Raw genomic sequence first — 17377 nt, forward strand, 5'->3', positions numbered from 1 at the left:
GTGGGATGACCAACCATGACAGGGGAATTTTAGAAGAAGGTAGGCCATTTTTCTGGAAACCAATTTAGAGCTAGCCCCAGAGCTGCAGAGACGGACCAACCATTTGGGCCCCCTTGACAATTTAACAGCCAGAGCCATCTGGAAGTTGGCTACTTCTGAATGTTACTGGTCCATTGGCATGAGCAGATCTGTTGATACTGCTGAGTGTGCAGTGATTAAAAAGATTATAGCCCCATATTTCATAAGGCTTCATATACATTGAGTTCTCCAACTGTATCAGAGTAGTAGATGAGACATGCCTTCTAATTTTTTTGCCCACCTTAAAAGACCCGGGATTTTGTTTGCCTTTATCCTGAACATCTGAGAAAGTAAGGGGAAATGCTTGGGCAAGTGTTGGGCAGTTGAGGCTGCGGAAGCCGTGACAATGGCAATGATTAGCAATGACAACTGATATGGTGACCCCAATCTTTGAAGACTTTGCCTGCTTTGCAGAAAGTGTACCTGCATGCAGCTAAGGATTTGTGGAGGGAAATCCTCAGTGCTCTTGTGAATTTATATGCAAAAGATCTGGCATTCTTTCTGTTCTGGGGACCAGTGGGGACCAGTATGCTTTTTAAGTTCATGTTGAGTTCATTCTGCACTAGGCCTACTAGCCAGTGTAAGTGGAGAGACCCATAGGCACTATAACAATCTGAATGTCTGTACGATCTTTACTTGAATTGTATTTATTAGTCTTTAGGCTGCTCATTACAGGTTTCCCTCACTTTATGCTGTACATGCGTTCCTGGAAAACAGTGCATAACTTGAATTTGCATGAAGGGAACCCACTTTACAATGTAACAAATAGGGATATGTTCCAAGACCTCGACTGTACTGACCTCCAGACCCATTTCTACCACTTTTACAAGACAATTTTGGTACTCACCAACAGCAGACAGTACACACAAGCACAGGGTGGTGGTGAATTTTGCCATAATGGGGTAGGCAACTACAGAAACATGTCACAGACAAAGCGATGAGCACAGATCCACACAGGAGACCATATTTTGCTGCGCATCACTCCCACAATGCACCGCACAAAACAGCTGACTGCAGACTTTGACCATACCTACTGCATAGGAGTGAATTTACTTAGCATACAATGATTTTTTTTATATAAAAGGGTCATTGCATAAGAGCGAATTCGCATGTACAGAACCCACATAAAGCGAGGGAAACCTGTACATTTGTGTCTGCTTTGCTGGTGAATCATTTAAAGTATGAATGTGTTGGTCTGCTTGTCTCTGCATGGTAATCCTATTCATCAGTTAATTTTCATTTGTATAGGCTGGATGAAGTAAGCCATAAAGCTTTTGAGTCATGAAAAGTATTTTTTTTGGAACAAGAGCAAAACCAAACAATACCGACCTTGGAAGGTGAGAGAGATTTTCCCCAATTTTGGGAGACCCTGACAATAGAAAGTTTTTTCCCTTCATAGATTGGGGGGTACCCAGGGTGGCTAGCTATCATCAGGGGGCCAGGAGACTGCCTACCCTGTGCCCAGGAATTGTATGCTACTTGGTGAATGATACCAGCACCCAGAGAGGACTGTCAGAAGACAGCATGGTATAATAAGTGAAGGTTACTGTTGCAGTTTCACTCCTAACTTTGGAGTATGTGACCTTTGTTCAAATGATGAAAAGTCACTGACAATTCTTCTTTGAAAGGCTAAATGTTTTTCATCAGGCTGGTGCCTCCTAAGGTATTCAGGAATAGGAGAGGGTGCCTACCCATTCAGGGATTGGGGGCAGTCAACCATTCCCTAGAGCATTAATTGGTGTCTCTTGTCACCATGTACAACTGCAGGAGATACTTGGACCTCCTGCCTTGGACATTCACTGCAAGACATTGCAAAAGCATGACATCTTGCCTCCCTCTAGAGTTTAATGGATTCATGTTAAAATATGTTCTAGCTTGCTGGAGCCTTGCCTGTTTTCAGAGCATGAGAAAATTGAGGATTTCTTTGCAGCTCTAATTGGTGGATTTATGTGTAAGAGTCAGCATTGTCATTGGCTTGGAGAGGTCCTGGAGGTCATAGAGAAGATAACCTGCTTTCTGTTCCTGACCCCTCTCTCTTCCCCCTTACCTCTTTCTCCACTTTGTGGTTCTACCAAGGTGACTGCTCATGTCCTGTTCCCTTACAGCCTTCGACCCCCTGACCTACCTGCCCCTAATCCTCTGCCTAATTGGGACACTTGTTTACTGACCTTCTTTATTCCTGATTCTCTAGGCTGTGACCATGCGATGTTTAGCCCTGACCACATACATTCAGTTCATACCTCTGACAAGTACATTACAGAAAACAAATACGGTATTGGCCAAAAGCATTATGTATGTAAATGGTCAACAGTAAAAAGTGTAAATGCTTATGTTACAATATGAGAAACTTGGAAGTAAATATATAGGTGAACTAGAATGTTTGGCAATGGAAGAGGAACTTTACAAAGTAGGTACCTCAGAAATGGTAGATTGACAAATCAATAGGATTCTGCAATAACCAAGTATAAAAATGGAGGGAGAACAGTTTAAATTGTAGAGGGACGTAACATTATAGATGGGAGTAACACTATGTCCTAAAAGGGCATGGATTCTGATGAGTTAATATTTTCAGTGTGTGGAAAACTAAATAAAGAGAAATCTAAAATCAAAACCAAAATATAAATGGCAGCTGTAATGCAAAATTACATTGATTGTGCAACATTCAGGAAGACAATAATGGGTGCCTTTTAGCTATTTGCTGATAGGCTGTCTTCCTTATAAGACTTTATAACTAAAATTTGCCATTTGTGCAGTTTCACCCATCTTAGCAAGGTGAACTGAAGTCATAGTCAGGACACAAGCTCCTGCATACATTATAGAGATGTAATCTTCTCTATCCTCAGATCTTCTGTTTTCTATATTAGTAGTAGTCGTTAAGGAAGGGGGTGACCCAAAGAATGAATTAGTTGTAGATCTTTTCATCTATATTTTTTATTTTGATAGTATGCCACAGTATGCCAGGTACTATACAAACAGAGGAAAAATGATACCTCTTCTAAAGTGGTTTCAATACAAGATAATCACCCACAGAACAAGAGAGAGATAACAAATAGATAAAATATTCAAGAGATTGCTATTGTCAACAATTTAAAAAACTCACTACTTGTATGTCTCTTTCCAAGTCAACCTGAAAAAGTAATGACCAAGAGCTGCTGCTACTGTTGTTGCTGTGTGAAACAAGTTATGTTTCACTAATTTCCATGAATCACCAACACAGTTCATATAAACTAAAACTCTCCTTGATAGAGTCAACAGAGACCCCAAGGATTTTTAGCTGAACCTGTCAGGTCTTTCGTTCAACTTGACAGAATTTTTGTGTTTCTGTTGGTTTGGCTGTAACACAATAACTTTTGAATGCCACATCTGATTGATCCCAAATTGCAGGAAACGTTTGGGGTGTCAATGAGTAGAACCCTGCTGCTTTTGATAAAAACTTGAAGGGGTATGTGGTCAGTAGCATTTGGTTAGCAGATCTAGGGGCATCGATAATCTGGACAATGTTCTAGAGATTAAAGAACCAGTTGCAACAGCTTGCAACATAAAGTCTCCCATCTCTGCTCTGCCCATCATCTCAGTAAAGTTTAAAGTGTTGGCACCCTGAATGATTATCTCCCTGATACAAAGAAAAGAAATGAGAATTGTGAGGGAACGTGCGAACATGGAGAGACCCCAGTTTGATGTTGAGGGTAGGAGGGTTCTAATACGGGGAAGAGTGGGGGATTGTGTGCAGATCCATTGGCATGAAAAGGGAACATGCTCCTCTGTATTTTTATTATCCATTTTTATGTTTTAGTTGATCTATAGACTCCAAGCATTACTCCTGTTATTGCAGGTGGGTTATTTGTTTCCCTGCAAAGATTCCAAGGGAAAGGCACTAAGGGTGTTCTGACAGTGCCTGCAGATTAGAAGTTTTTAGGAAATGTTATTTAAATAAAACAGTAATTCCCTGCAAAGTGATAAAATAAAAAGGCCAGTATTTTCAAACTTTGTGCTTGTTTTTGGCATCCATATTGAATTTACTAGCAATTGCAGTTATCCAACACCTGAATATTAGAAATACAACACCTGTATTTCAAGCACTTATATGTGGAGTTAGGGTAAAGATTTTGAAATCCAGGTTTAAAAATATTTGGGTATGGTTTCTGTTTTCAAATATTTGATCTTCATGTATTAAATTATTCTTATTAGATAAAACCTAAAATGTTATTGTACTAGGCTGTAATTAAAAGTAAAGCAGATACATTTGAGTTATATTAAAGCTCCCCATATTTCAATCACAATTATCCCAAACTATTGAAAAATATAGGTTGCAATTAGTTCATTGGACTACATAGTGTGATTATCTCTTAGTCTGGGTGTGTTAATAGTAGGGTGTAATTAAGTGGACACCTGCTGCTTGTGAGATTGAGCTTTTATTTAATGAAACCCTGTGATTTTTTTGTCATATCTTCCTTTAGCACCAACTTTAATAGTTTATTAAACACACTTATTCTTGATATTAAGAGGGGTTTTTTTAATTATCTCTTAAAGCAAACAAGTGTACATAGCCAATTCAGTCTACACTGTCTATTTTTTCTAAATTTTAATCACATTTGATCCAATAAACTATACAGTAAGAAAAATTGAGAGGCCATCAATGAAAACAAATGCCAGATGGATGCTAAAGTATTTAATTTTATATCAGAATAAATAGGCTGGGATAAATACCACAGTGTAGTATATAGTCACTCACTGTTAATTAAAGCTTTTAAAAAGCATGTCCATATCCTTGAGGGAAACCTTTAGGCTGCCACATCTGTGCCACAAACCTCCGCCCTTTTTTTAAGTCCCTTCCTGCCCCTGCTCCATATGCTCCACAATTCCACTTTTCAGCCAAGGTGTACTGCACTGACCTCATTTCAGAGCCTGCCAATGCAAGCCAGAAAAGGCTTGCTGTTGAGCAATATGAGGTATTCCCTTTCCCTGAAGAACTTACTAATATTACAATACTGTGAGCCCCAGGCAGGCTCAGGTGCACCATGCTACTAATAAAGGCCAGCTGGTCATTTTCAATGATCATTTTTGAAGGGTAGGTTTCTCTGAGAGTCCAACTCCTCTGGCATCTTCTTTCCCTTCTGCATCAAGTAAATCTTTGTTTTTAACTACACCAGGCACTCACAACTTCCTCTCAAATGGAACTGTGTTAGTTTTGAGTGCCAAAAAGTCGTTTTTCTACCTGAGTCCAGAATACAATTTACTACTGGATTATTTCAATTCCAGCCAACTGTAGTTTAAGTTGTGGAAAAAGACTGTTGGGATGCATCCTGGTCCCAGATGCAGCCTGGGTATGCCTTTGAGCCATGTTCCTAGGGTGCTTTCACACAATTTGGGTGCCCTTCTGCCCCAAACCCCTTTCTGCTGTCTTCTGCTTGACCCAGCTGAGGTATGCCAGAGGCCAGTTTCTTGGCTTGTGGTGCTTCAGCCCTCTGTTTCATGCAGGATTATCCAGCCTTTAGCAGAAGGGATTTTGCCAGCTAGAATGATCACATCCTTGTCCAGTCATGTACTCCGAAAAGATGGATCCCTCTTTCCATGACTTTATATGGTCAAATACTCTAAAATCTCAAGTATCACGAACAAGTGGTTCATAAAAAGATAAGAGAAAGGATTTATTATAAAAAAAAAAAACCCAAGCGCCAGCATAAGAAATCATAAGTAACCATATGCTGAAATATAGAGAGAGATACAAAAGTAAACCAGCAAACGAAAATATCAGAACAGTAACTGCTTCTTACCCTGCACCTTAAATTTAAGGATGCAGTCTCTAGCCCACTTCAACAGTTTAAAGAGCAGACCATGCATCTACCCTTTATGCTAGGGCCTCCTGCATGTTCTCCTGTCAGCTTGCTTTTTTCAGCTTACCTTGGCTGAGAGACTACAGCTCTCCTGTACCTGAAAGACTGAAGACAATGCCATGCTTTCAAGGCAGGCTTAAGTAGAGTGGCCTATCTGGGTATTAATGTGTCACCTCTTTGATTCTAGGGGGGGTTCACACTATGCCAGTAACTTCCTTCTGCAAAAGTACATATTTACCAGACTACAAGCTTTTCCAGATCTTTTTAAGACCAGGAGAATATGTGCATCTTTTTAGACATGAAAATTCAATAATTAAATATACTTGCAATTTCCCCTTATTGGGGAATGTTCCCTCTTTCAAGGTGTGGTGGAGTTTTTATGTTAGAGTTTTTTTCTTTTACAATGTTAACCATTCACCCATAGTGATGAGTAAACAAACCCCTGTTAAATGCTAACTCTCAGCAATTACCTCTTCCAAGTGTGAACATTTGAAGGCTGCTTAAAAACAACTTTGGCTATAATATGAAGATATATCAAAATTATATGTATAATACAGATATGAACATGATAAAAACTGAACCCAGCTTCATGGTAGCTACAAGTAGATAAACTAAACACCACAGCCATAAATCTAATTTAGGAGAATATTCATGCATGCCATATGGTAAATCCCAAAGGCAACTTTGTTTTGGGGTGATTTTGTGATGCCCGTACATTAAGCTGCCAGGGCAGTCATATTTGTTTGTGCACAGAATAAAAAATTGAAAACTTGAAGCTGTATGCTTATTCAGTGTTATGCATAGGCCTCTTGGATCACTGTGAATCCCCCATTACAAAAAAATTGTTCTTGATGTGTGTTCAGTGACATATTTTGTATGTGTAAATGTGTGCTTTTCAAATTAAGTGATATATGAAGTAGCTAACAACTTAGGATGACATAGTTAAAAAAGAATATTTCTGAATATTGAAGTTTGCAGTCAGTCACATTGTAATTATCTGACCTCTTTTTCTATACACTCTTTCCAAAGCTGGAAATCCTAAGCCAGTATCCAAAATCAGTTTCCTTTTTAAACCCTGTTTCTCACTGGCAGAACATTTAAATGTGGGTGCAGCTGCTCAGTTGCCTAATAATACTGCACAGTAGTTGTCAAAGCAGAAATAGTGCTAATATGCTATTGCGTACTCATGGGCAACTGGTGCCACCTTAGTCAGGGCGGGGCATGTGGCTGTCCCCCACAGCTGATTGTGAGACAGCTGATTGCTGTGGCCGCTTTCCGAAGCGGCTGCAGCTGCTTCTGGGAGCATAAAGGTGCTCCATTCCCCGGCTGGTGCTTGCAGATGGAGCACTGGTGCTCCCGCCTGTCCCCCCTGCCCGTTGCCTAAGCGGTGAGCGTGGCCAGTCATGGGGTACACCGGCACTCTCAGGGGGTGCACATGCACCCCCTACGCATTGCCACCGTGCACACTATTATTGGGCTACTGTGCAGTAGCATCACTAAAAAGGCATTTGCCAGTGTAACTGTACAGTAACTCCATTTGCTGCACATTTATTTAGTACTTGATTATATAAGTACTAAATTAAAAGTGCAGTAATGACTGTGCATTAACGAACATTTAGATGCACCCTGTATATAGTAAATCACTCATCCTATGCAGGGGAAACTCAATGATAGGTAAGTTGTTATATTATTATTTTATTAACATTTTTTCCTGATATGCCTGAGAAACTTTTTGCTCTGGGAAGAGTCCTTTTGACAAAGATCTTTCATTTATTCCTAAAAGAGTAGCAGCCTTTCTCATGAGTTCCTGATTAGGTAATGAGGGTCAATAAATTCTGAATCAGAAAGTTCTTTTCTGCCGCTTCCTAGATGAGAGTGACAAATTTGCTCATCCTCCTAGGATTTGTTTGAGCAACCTGCCAGACTTAACCCATCTGAGATTTAGGGATTTAATTCAAAATCCAATAGCTTCACAGCTGATTCCTTCCCCTGGCATGTGCTGGTCTGATCCTGCCCCACTGTTGCCAAATTGATTTCCTAGTAACGGCAACACTTTGATCAAGAGGATGATTCTCTTGGCCTTTGAAAAATCACTACTCTCTTTCAGATTTGCCTACAATATATTTTCTAAAGCTTTCTCATCAAATTTAAATGTCTCCAGGAATAGGCTCTCACTATTTTTGGAGAAAGATAACTTCAGTCTTTAAGATTTTTTGTCAGGAGAACTTTCCCACATGTATAGCATAATATTAATTGTCTCGATATCAGCCAGTTATTCCTATGTATATCCTCTTATACTATGCTAAATAACTGCTCTCCCATTAGTGTTTATACTTTCAAATATTTGTGGACTGTTACCATTTGGACGTTACTAAATCTACATGTGTATTACATACCATAAACTGCTAAAATAATATTAAGGTTGCAATGTCAATCACTTTTTTGGTGTGGTTTCCAAGATTTGTTTGCTTGTTTAAAATTTAAAAAAAAAAATCAATCATGTGCCGTTATTTTGACGCCAACATGGGTGATCAGCAGGGCTGGAACATCTAGATCCGCCAAACAGAACTTTGTCACTTGAGCTAACAGAGTAACTGTGATAGTAGTCATCTGGTTACGCAGCAAATGACAACCAATGACACATGCATTTACACCAGAGGCGGGCAATTATTTTGGGTGGAGGTCCGTATTCTGTCTCTCTCTCTTTCTCTGTGCTTCCCTCATTGCACACGCATACACATACACACTCTCCCTCCCTCATTGCTCTCTCTGTCTCTCTCTCTCCCCCTCCCTTATTGCACGGATACAGACACACACGCACACTGTCTCTCCCTCCCTCATTGCATGGGCGCACGCTCATGCACACACACACATATCCTTCTACTCTTGGCCCTGGGGTACTGGTGCAGGCCCTATGCTTCCATGGTCAGGTGATGCAGCTGTGGGCTATGTGGTGCTGGAGCAGCCAGCAGCAGGCAGAGAAGCAGTGAAAGCAGCCACAGGCAGAGGCTTCCAGTTCAGGGGGGGTGGAGGTAGGAGGGGGCTGAGGGTGGTGTGGCACCGGGCTGGCCTTGCTCCTGGGTCCTGCTGCCCCTGGCTCCCATCATCTTTGACAGGCAGCCAGGAGCAGATAAATATTTATATTCTAAAATTTTTAGTGGCCCCGCAGGCCAGACAGAATGACCTAGTGGGCCAGATCCAGCCCACATGCCATATTTTGCCCACCCCTGATTTAAACCATGGGTTTCACGGGTGTATGACAGCAGGAGACCACTGAGGCTGACTCAGGAATCTTGGGTTCCATACCATGCTGTCGAGGGGGAGTTCACTCTAGTGGTCAGAGACACTTTTGCCTTTTCCCTCTCTCTGCCCCATTTTCTTCAATCTGTCCCTGTCCCGGTCCTATCTCTTTTCTTTCCATCACTACTCAGCCTAGTCACAGTCTCTTTGCATCCAGTCCTAGATTCCAGTGTAATTTCCCATCTGCGTTCCAGTTGTTTTCTCCACCCAGTCTTTTTGCTTAGTAGTTCAAGTTCTTCGCTTGTACCCTGGCTCCTCATTAGATCTGTCTCTCCCTCACTTTTATCCTCCTGCCACTGATTCCTAGCTCATCAACCAATGGTAATATCCCCCTCCCCCATACCAGCTGGCTTCTAGTTCTCTTTCATTTCCCTCCTTGAGACAAGCTCTGTGTTACTCCTGGTGCCTAACTTCTCCTTGGCCCTCAGAAATTATGAATAGACTTCACAGAGAAAGTCTGACTTTCCCTGTAGCCCTGGGCTTTGAGCATTCTCATTAGCTGCCTATACACATGCTTGTTCACATTCTAATTAGAATGCATTTGAGCAGACTCAATTAATACAGTGTTTTGGTGTTCTAATTAAAATGCTCCCATGTCATCTCACCATCACGTGTGTGATGAAGCACCAGTGGGGTGCTCACCACTCTGGGACTGCTACAAGCTCCTTGGGAGCTTGCTTATGGAGCAGCAGGGAAAAGTCTCTATCAGGAACCATTTTAAAGGGGGAAGGTGGGTGGCAGAGCACATCTGGTGTCTGCCACTTTAAGAGTTGGCAGCAGGTGCTGCCTCAGCTCTGATAAGCAGCAGCCATTTTAGATCCAGGCCAGCAGAACTCGAGGCAGCAGTTTGCTGCCTGATGCCATGAAAGCAACATCTCCCAGTGGAGTTGCTGCTCCTGCAACAACTAGGAGGTAAGGGCAGGAGCTTATGGGGATGGTTTGGAGGCTCCTGGTCCTGGGCATGACTTGAAACTGCACCCTGCTGGGGAAGGGTGGCATGGTAGGGCTCCTAGTGGCATGGAAGCCTCCAGGAAATGCCAAGCCAGTTACCTCCCTGCTGAAAGGTGAGGAGGGGTGCCTTAACCCTAGCCCCTGCCTTCAAGTGGGTTATTTATCACCAGAGGCAGTGGAGGGCCAGGCACCTGGTGTGGCACCTGAACCTGGGTGGGGTGCAAGACCCTGGAGAGTGGATAGTGGGGCTAGGTATGGCTGTGGCCACCTTGGCCTGGGTAGGGTACAAGACCCCAGAGAGTGAGAGTGCTGGGCCAGGTATGCTAACGAGTAGCACCTGAGCCTGCATGGGGGGCGTTCGACCCTAAGCACCAGCATTGGGGCGGAGTATGTGCCTCAGTGGAGGTGCAAAGCAGGGTAGAGGGGGGCACCTAACAGCCTGCACCAGAGTGACAGTTGGGAGGCCCTGGAGAGAGGGGTGAGTAGAGAGTGGGAGTTGTGAGGCCGTGTGAACACAGGGCCCTGAGATGAGGCCCTGTGAAGAAGGGGTGTGAAATGGGTCCCCGGTGAGCAGGGGGCTTTAGGGTAGGTCCTGCTGTCATGGGGGCTGAGTTAGGTCCAGGTAAGCCTTTGGGCACCTGAGGCCACAGGTAGGTTGGAGGCTGGGGAGCAGCTGAGGAAGAGCCACAGGTAAACAATGGGGTTTGTCAGGAGCCCCTGATTGGGACCAGCTGGGTGAGTGACCTGGCAAGAGACCATAGGCAGAGTCAGACCAGTGTTTTGCAAACCGGCCAGCACTCACTTGGGTGAGGGCAGTGGGAGATGCCCAAGAGGCTGTGTGCTTGCTGGCCGGGGAGTGCAGGGAAACAAGCCCGAGGACGCTCCGGGTGAGGGCAGGGTAAATGTGGCCCTGGGGAAAAAGAGGGGCGGTATGAGTGTGGCCCCGCAAGGTGCAGTATGAGAGAGACCACGTGAGAGGTGGTGGAGTGAGACAGGCCTCAGTGAGAGGGAGGTGGTACGAATGTGGCCCGTAATAGGGCAGAACGCGAGAGGCATAACACTGTCCTGAATTGGGCCCAGCCTCAGGCTGGAGCAGAGCACAGCTGTTAGAAACAGCTGCGAGGCTTGGGATTCAGTACAGGGGTGGTTGGAGCTGCATTCATAGGCCCAAGAGAACAGGACATTCAAAGGGCAGCGTCCCACCTAATTAAGACCCTAAATAGGTTAACAACTAGGCATGGCAGGCAAGAGAGGTGGGCAGTGCTCCCAGAGGCAGGTGGGAGACTAGCACTGTGGCTGGTCAGGGAGTTCCCACTTTGCCACAACATGTATTAAGCCCCTGCACATTTTAAAATGGTTGCACAGGTACTTTGTCTAAATCTCGTCAAAAGAGCTTTAGACAAAGTGTCCCATGGCCATTTTAAAATGTGCAGGGGTTTAATACATGTGATGGTGAGCCATTTTAATTAGAGCAGCTGTTCCGGAACCACTCTAATTAAAACAACCCCTCCCAGTCCCAAGCACATGTATAAGCAGCCATTTGTTCCATGGGGGGGCAGGGTTTATGCACACTCCTTTCCATAAGTAGGAGTTGTGAAAGGAAGAAGTATGTTTGGTTGCTTCTTGGAAATAGCATAAGTTGAGTCTTATCTAACTTAGGAGCTGTGAGGAGATGGAGCATGTTTAAAAAAGTGGGAATTTGTGGGGGTTTTAGCTGCTAAACCATTTAAAACAAAAACAAAACACACCAAGCTTGTGAAAAAAGAGGTTTTTTGTGGGCTTATTTTTCCTGAAATCTGCAAAAGGCACAGGTCTGACACAAGAGTACCCACCTGCTCCAAAGTATAGGGGTACTAGAGCACCTAAAAGAAAAAGCTACCAGACTTTTTAACATGGACAGTACTACAGTATCTTTTTTCCTTAAAAATGGCCAAATAATTTTGGCTGATATATGCATGCATTTGGCTGATGTATATCATACATATGCATATAAGTATATATGTGTGTGTGTATATAACATAATAGCCTGCCACAGATGCCTGGCATGGAAAATTTCAGCAGAAACTTAGTTTGGCAAAATTAAGCAACTGAAAACAGGGTGTTATATTGAAAAGTGTTAATCACTTTAAAAATAGGCGGTGTTACCAGCCTACCCCATAACTTGTCTGTTACATTTCATTGCTTGGTCCTGAATTCTCTCTTAACTTGTGTCTGCCCCCCTCTACATGTGCAGGTAAAGACACAGTGGGATATAATGAGCAATTCACACAATCATGCCTTCTGCCGTGCCACACATGCATGGTAGGAGGCACAATTGTGGGATTGCACATTGGATCCCATCACACCTTATTGCAGGTGCAGCCCAATCCCAAGCTTCCCCAGCACCAGCAAGATGCAAGCTCTTGCAGCTGGGAGCTTCCTCAGTTACAGGGCTCCCAGCTGCAGGGGCACCCTATGCACCACTGAGGCTGGCAGATAGCCAGAGCCACAACCCCTCTCCCCCCTCAGGGGTACACCCTGCACCTGCTGGGACCCAGCTGGATCCCAGTACTGAGAGGCAGGGACCCATCATCCACAGCTGTTGGACTCCAGGTCCTGGCAGCTGTGGGGTACTGCTGGGACCCAGAGTTCACAGCTGCTGAGGCTGAGTGTCTCCAGCAGTTGCAGGACTTGCAGTCCCAGCTGGGCAAGTTTCACCTCTGTGGCTAGGAGCTGACAGGGCTCCCAGCTGTAGGGGAGACCCTGCTATATGTACATATTAAAGCTTGATAGCAACCAGTTATCAAGTTAGTACCCATTTTCGAGGTCTAACTTTATAGTTGGTTGGAGCATTTTATGGCTTGATAACTACTTTGCATATGTAGCTGGTCTCAAGGTAACTGTTCAATTACCCAGTTAATTGCGCTATACCTATAACATGTAGAGGGGGCCTCTAATTCCATAATGGGTTGACTACAACTTCTAAATGTGATCTCAAAAATTCTGGAGAGATGTTTTTATCTTTCATGAAATTCCATAAGATATGCTCATGTCAGAAGTTTTAAAGTGTTTTTTAAATATTCCTCTTTGCATAAGTGCATGTATTTAAACAGTCAAATACTTGTGGATTTTATCAGATGGTTTGCAAGTGCTGTGGGTGTATTGTGTGCACTAAATAATTTCTCCTTAATTTAGACCAACTGTAGGTGCCAGTCAGCATCTTATAAAAAGAAACCCTTCATCGTCTCCTTGGAAGTACAAGTTTGGACTTCTTTGCTAGACAGAAAATGTATGTTGTTTTGGTTGGCTGCGACAAGTTGCTTTTTTCACTTATAGTTAAGTAAGGTTTCTTTTTTGATTTGAGAGAAGCATATGAACAGATGATAAATCTTCAAGGGTTGCTAGAGTTGAGCATTCTGACAAGACCTTGGATGACAAGCTTTGAAGACATCTTCCTGCCTGTTTGGGTAGACATGACTTGTGTGGTATGTGAGGTGGGGTAGAGTGAATCCAAGCATGTGAACATATGCTTTCACTATTGATAAATGCAGACAGTCCACCTACAGGCTTTCATAAATAAAGTTGGAAGTTTATAGATATGCCCATTTTCTGTAACTTCTGTAAAAAAAAGTCCATAGTTTCCTTTTTTGACTTTTGTATGTCTAAAACCAATGTTAAAACACAGTGCTGCAAATGGTATAACTCCACTGTGAGCAGCACCTGCTTCAGTTTTATGATGCAATTAATTGTAAAACTGGTTTTACTTCCTGCTCTTATTTTGCATGGGAGCTTTGATAATAGCTCTATAATTAAGGCTGCATTGAGCTTTTTGCCTTTAACAGCAACTTGTAACCTCTCTCAAGAGTCAAAGAAGTCGGGAGCTTTAAAGAGAAAAACATGATAGGATTCTTAAGTATATGATTTTTTTAGAGCATTTTGGTCACTGGTATGTATTACTGGAAAAAAAGAAAAGAAATAAAAGTTAAATAATTTTCAGAAATTTCGCATGGTGCATAATTTTAAATTTTAAAGCAAAAACTATATCGCCTACCATCTTTGAAATTCTCCCAGATGTCAATAATCCCTCCTTGTGTTACAAAAACCCCTTCTCAAACATTTGGTATTTCTCTTAAAAAACTATAAATTTCTGCTTAATTGAAAAGAACACCAAAATGTAGTTGCCAAACTGAAGAGGGATACAACCTTTGGCTAAGGGTGCAATGGGCTGGGAGCCAGATTTCCATGAGTTCAATTCTTACCTCTTCCATGAACTGTTTTTAATGAAACTACGTGTTCTTCATAGTTCTTATTAAGTAAGGCTTCGTGTTTCTAGCTCAAAAAGGCCGGTATTATTTTCCTCCATTTTGCAGATAAAACAACTGAGGTCATGAGACATTGAAAAAGGTCTCCTGTCTCCACCTGTGGCAGAACTCAGGATAGAATTAATTTGCAACCGAGGTAGACCGAGTTTTGTCTATTTAACCACGCTGTATCTCAGGCAATTTAGGCTTCGGTCTCTGTAAAATGGGACTATACTGCATACATGTATATACAAACTGTCAGGTGCACAGGTGAATAATATTGCCTCTAATCACTCACTCATATTGTTTGTCTACAGAATGGTCTTAAAGCATTGGACTGGAATCCAGGAAATGAATTCTACTTTTAGTTCTGCCATATATAAAAAGTATGGTGCTGAACAAGTCAGTTAAATCAAAGTGTTCAACAGTGTCCCTTTCATGTTATACACTTTATTTTTGTTATTTGGACTAATTTGAAATTATTAAATTGTATTTGTTTTTCAAACTAATATTAAGAGAAGGAAAATGAATCCTAATATACACAATAATAAGTATTTGGACTGTTAGCATAAGAATGCATTATGAAATAAAATTCCTCTGCTATTTTGTTCTGCATTGCATTTTTTAGGTCCTTTGCATATGCTCCATACTTGAGAGGCTGATCTTTTCTACTAGGATTAGCTTTCTTCCTTTTGGTGGACATTATTCAAAAGTTGTTGGTATGCAATAATAAAATAAAACATTGATATAACTGTTTATGTATTTCTCCCTGCCTCCTTCAGTATTGCTTTCCTGCAATTATGCACACATGCATGCACAGTATTAATGAGGGGAATGTACAGCATACATATACACACAGGGCATGTCTACACGTTCATTAATACGACTTAATTACAGAGCATTAAGTCTAGTACCTGTAATGATAAGTACTAACTTAATGCGCTGTAATCAGTGCAACTGCGCATTAGTACAAATGAACGGTCTTTTTGTGACATTAATGCACAATAGACTAAATCTACTGGACATTAGCATGGGTTTTGCCTGCCATACTAACACACAGTAGAATTAGTCTACTGTGCTCGAAGTGTCTTGTGTAGATGCACCCACGAAGTAGTATTGAGGGGAATATAAACATGCATGTTGTCTTTTGCACTTAACCTTTCCAAATGCCTTTTAAAAATCAAGGAAATTCAGCAATAAAGAACTTTATTTTTAAAAGTTAGGACCCCTTAGCAACATACAGACGTTGCTTTTTTCACCATTTAAAGTACTTTATTGCCGTGACTTAAACAGAAGTGAATGGCTTTACAGGACTTTAAAAATGGGTACAGTGCCTTAAATTAACCTTTTTTCAATGAGGTATTAAATTTGAAGTGCTGTATTTTATAGCACTTTAGCAACCTACAGCACTTTAAATAACTTCTGTACGCTGGTCAAATTTCTGACCAGTAGAGAAGCCACAAGAGGCTGTGAAGCACCCCTCGCCTCCTAGCTTAGAAAGTGCAGGGAGGCTCAGAGTCCTCCCTGTCCCACCACCTGCCCACCAAACACTGCAAGTTTGTCATGTTTAAAAGCGCTGTAACTTTATAGCGCTATAAAAAGTGGTTTAAATTACAGCACTGTAAAGTATGCATGGAGCACTTCTGTACATGCCTCCATGCAATCCCCTAAAAAGCAGAGATGTCCAGCTGAAGTATTCTTTAACTTGCACAGTTTCCATATTCTACATCTCCCATGTGTACAGTAATATTATAGACAAACCACATTTGTCACAGTTGTACTAAAATGTAAAACTTCATTTTAACCTAGTATTTCCCCCATGGAAAATAGTACTCAATGCACTTTGTCTGTGAACAAGTATTTATAGACAGATATGCTAGTATGGCTGAGGAGAGCAGTCTGTAAGACATAACTTATATAGTGATCTCAGTTGTCATACTTAATATAAGCCATGACACTTTAGAGAGGTGATTGATTTACCATTTTTAAAAATTAAAAGCAGTTCTCTTCTTACTAAAAAGAAATTCAACAATCATCATGGAGACTAGTATCTTTTTTTTCTATGAGGATCTGGAAGGTTTTGGTCTAACATTTTTGGACCCTTTATAAACAATTCAAAAGGGTGCTATGCAAAAAGTGTCCACTCCAAGTATTTTTGAGATGCATTGTATACTGCATTTAACATTTTCATATTCATGTATATACAAATAAATATAATCTTGGTTGCATTGCAAGACTTGTTTTCCAAATATAAAAATTTTACCAATTTTGGTTATGAATTAGCACTGTGTATTACTAAACTAATACCTCATTTACAAAAGCACTGTTTCTTGATTTCCCACTGAATAAGATAAAATTTAATGAAATAAACAAACATCTGTCAGATCTTCTGACAATTGATAGCAGCATCAGAATCACTAAGTGACTTAGGTGACAAGCTATACTGACATGTTGCGTTTTTATTGCGGTCCTCAGTGCATAAAGATCTCGTATTAAACGATATTTAACAAAGATTCGTTCTGTTTGTCAGTTCCATGACATGATCTGTGTGAATGAAGGAATAATGTCCTGGTGTCAGCTGAAGATGAGAAAATTGCAGTAGATATTACCTGTCTTAATAGCACTGAACTAGTCTGTGGAGTTGTAGAAAAATAAAATTGCATGCTTTATCATCATGCTGCCAGATGGGGCTTAGGCAAGTTCATGGAGAAATTCACGCACTGTTACTCAGTAACTGATGGGTGATGTTAGGGAAAAAATCACTTATGAGGATTTACTACATTTGTTCCCTCAGATCAAATGAATTTCTCTAGTTCATGTAAAATGTTATTACTGTCATGTTTAACTACTGTGACTTTACAACCATGAAACAGCAAACAGCAAATTACTTAAAAAAAACACTATGAAGACATCATTTTGGCCTGGAAATTCATA

General features: G+C 41.5%; 1 protein-coding gene and 1 long non-coding RNA gene across 3 annotated transcripts in view; one reads left to right on the forward strand and one right to left on the reverse strand.

Annotated features, from left to right (window-relative positions):
• Window positions 1–17377, forward strand: part of NEK11 (NIMA related kinase 11) — a 223175-nt gene that overhangs the window by 75103 nt on the left and 130695 nt on the right. The gene's annotated exons all lie outside the window — the stretch shown is intronic.
• Window positions 15990–17377, reverse strand: part of LOC109291750 — a 2853-nt gene continuing 1465 nt past the window's right edge. The window contains exon 3 of the long non-coding RNA XR_002095942.1: window positions 15990–16086. This is a non-coding gene — a long non-coding RNA (uncharacterized LOC109291750). The remainder of the gene's footprint in view (window positions 16087–17377) is intronic.

The sequence above is a fragment of the Gavialis gangeticus genome, unplaced genomic scaffold (genome assembly GCF_001723915.1).
Source record: "Gavialis gangeticus isolate Ggan-Ray unplaced genomic scaffold, GavGan_comp1, whole genome shotgun sequence".
NCBI lineage: Eukaryota > Metazoa > Chordata > Crocodylia > Gavialidae > Gavialis > Gavialis gangeticus.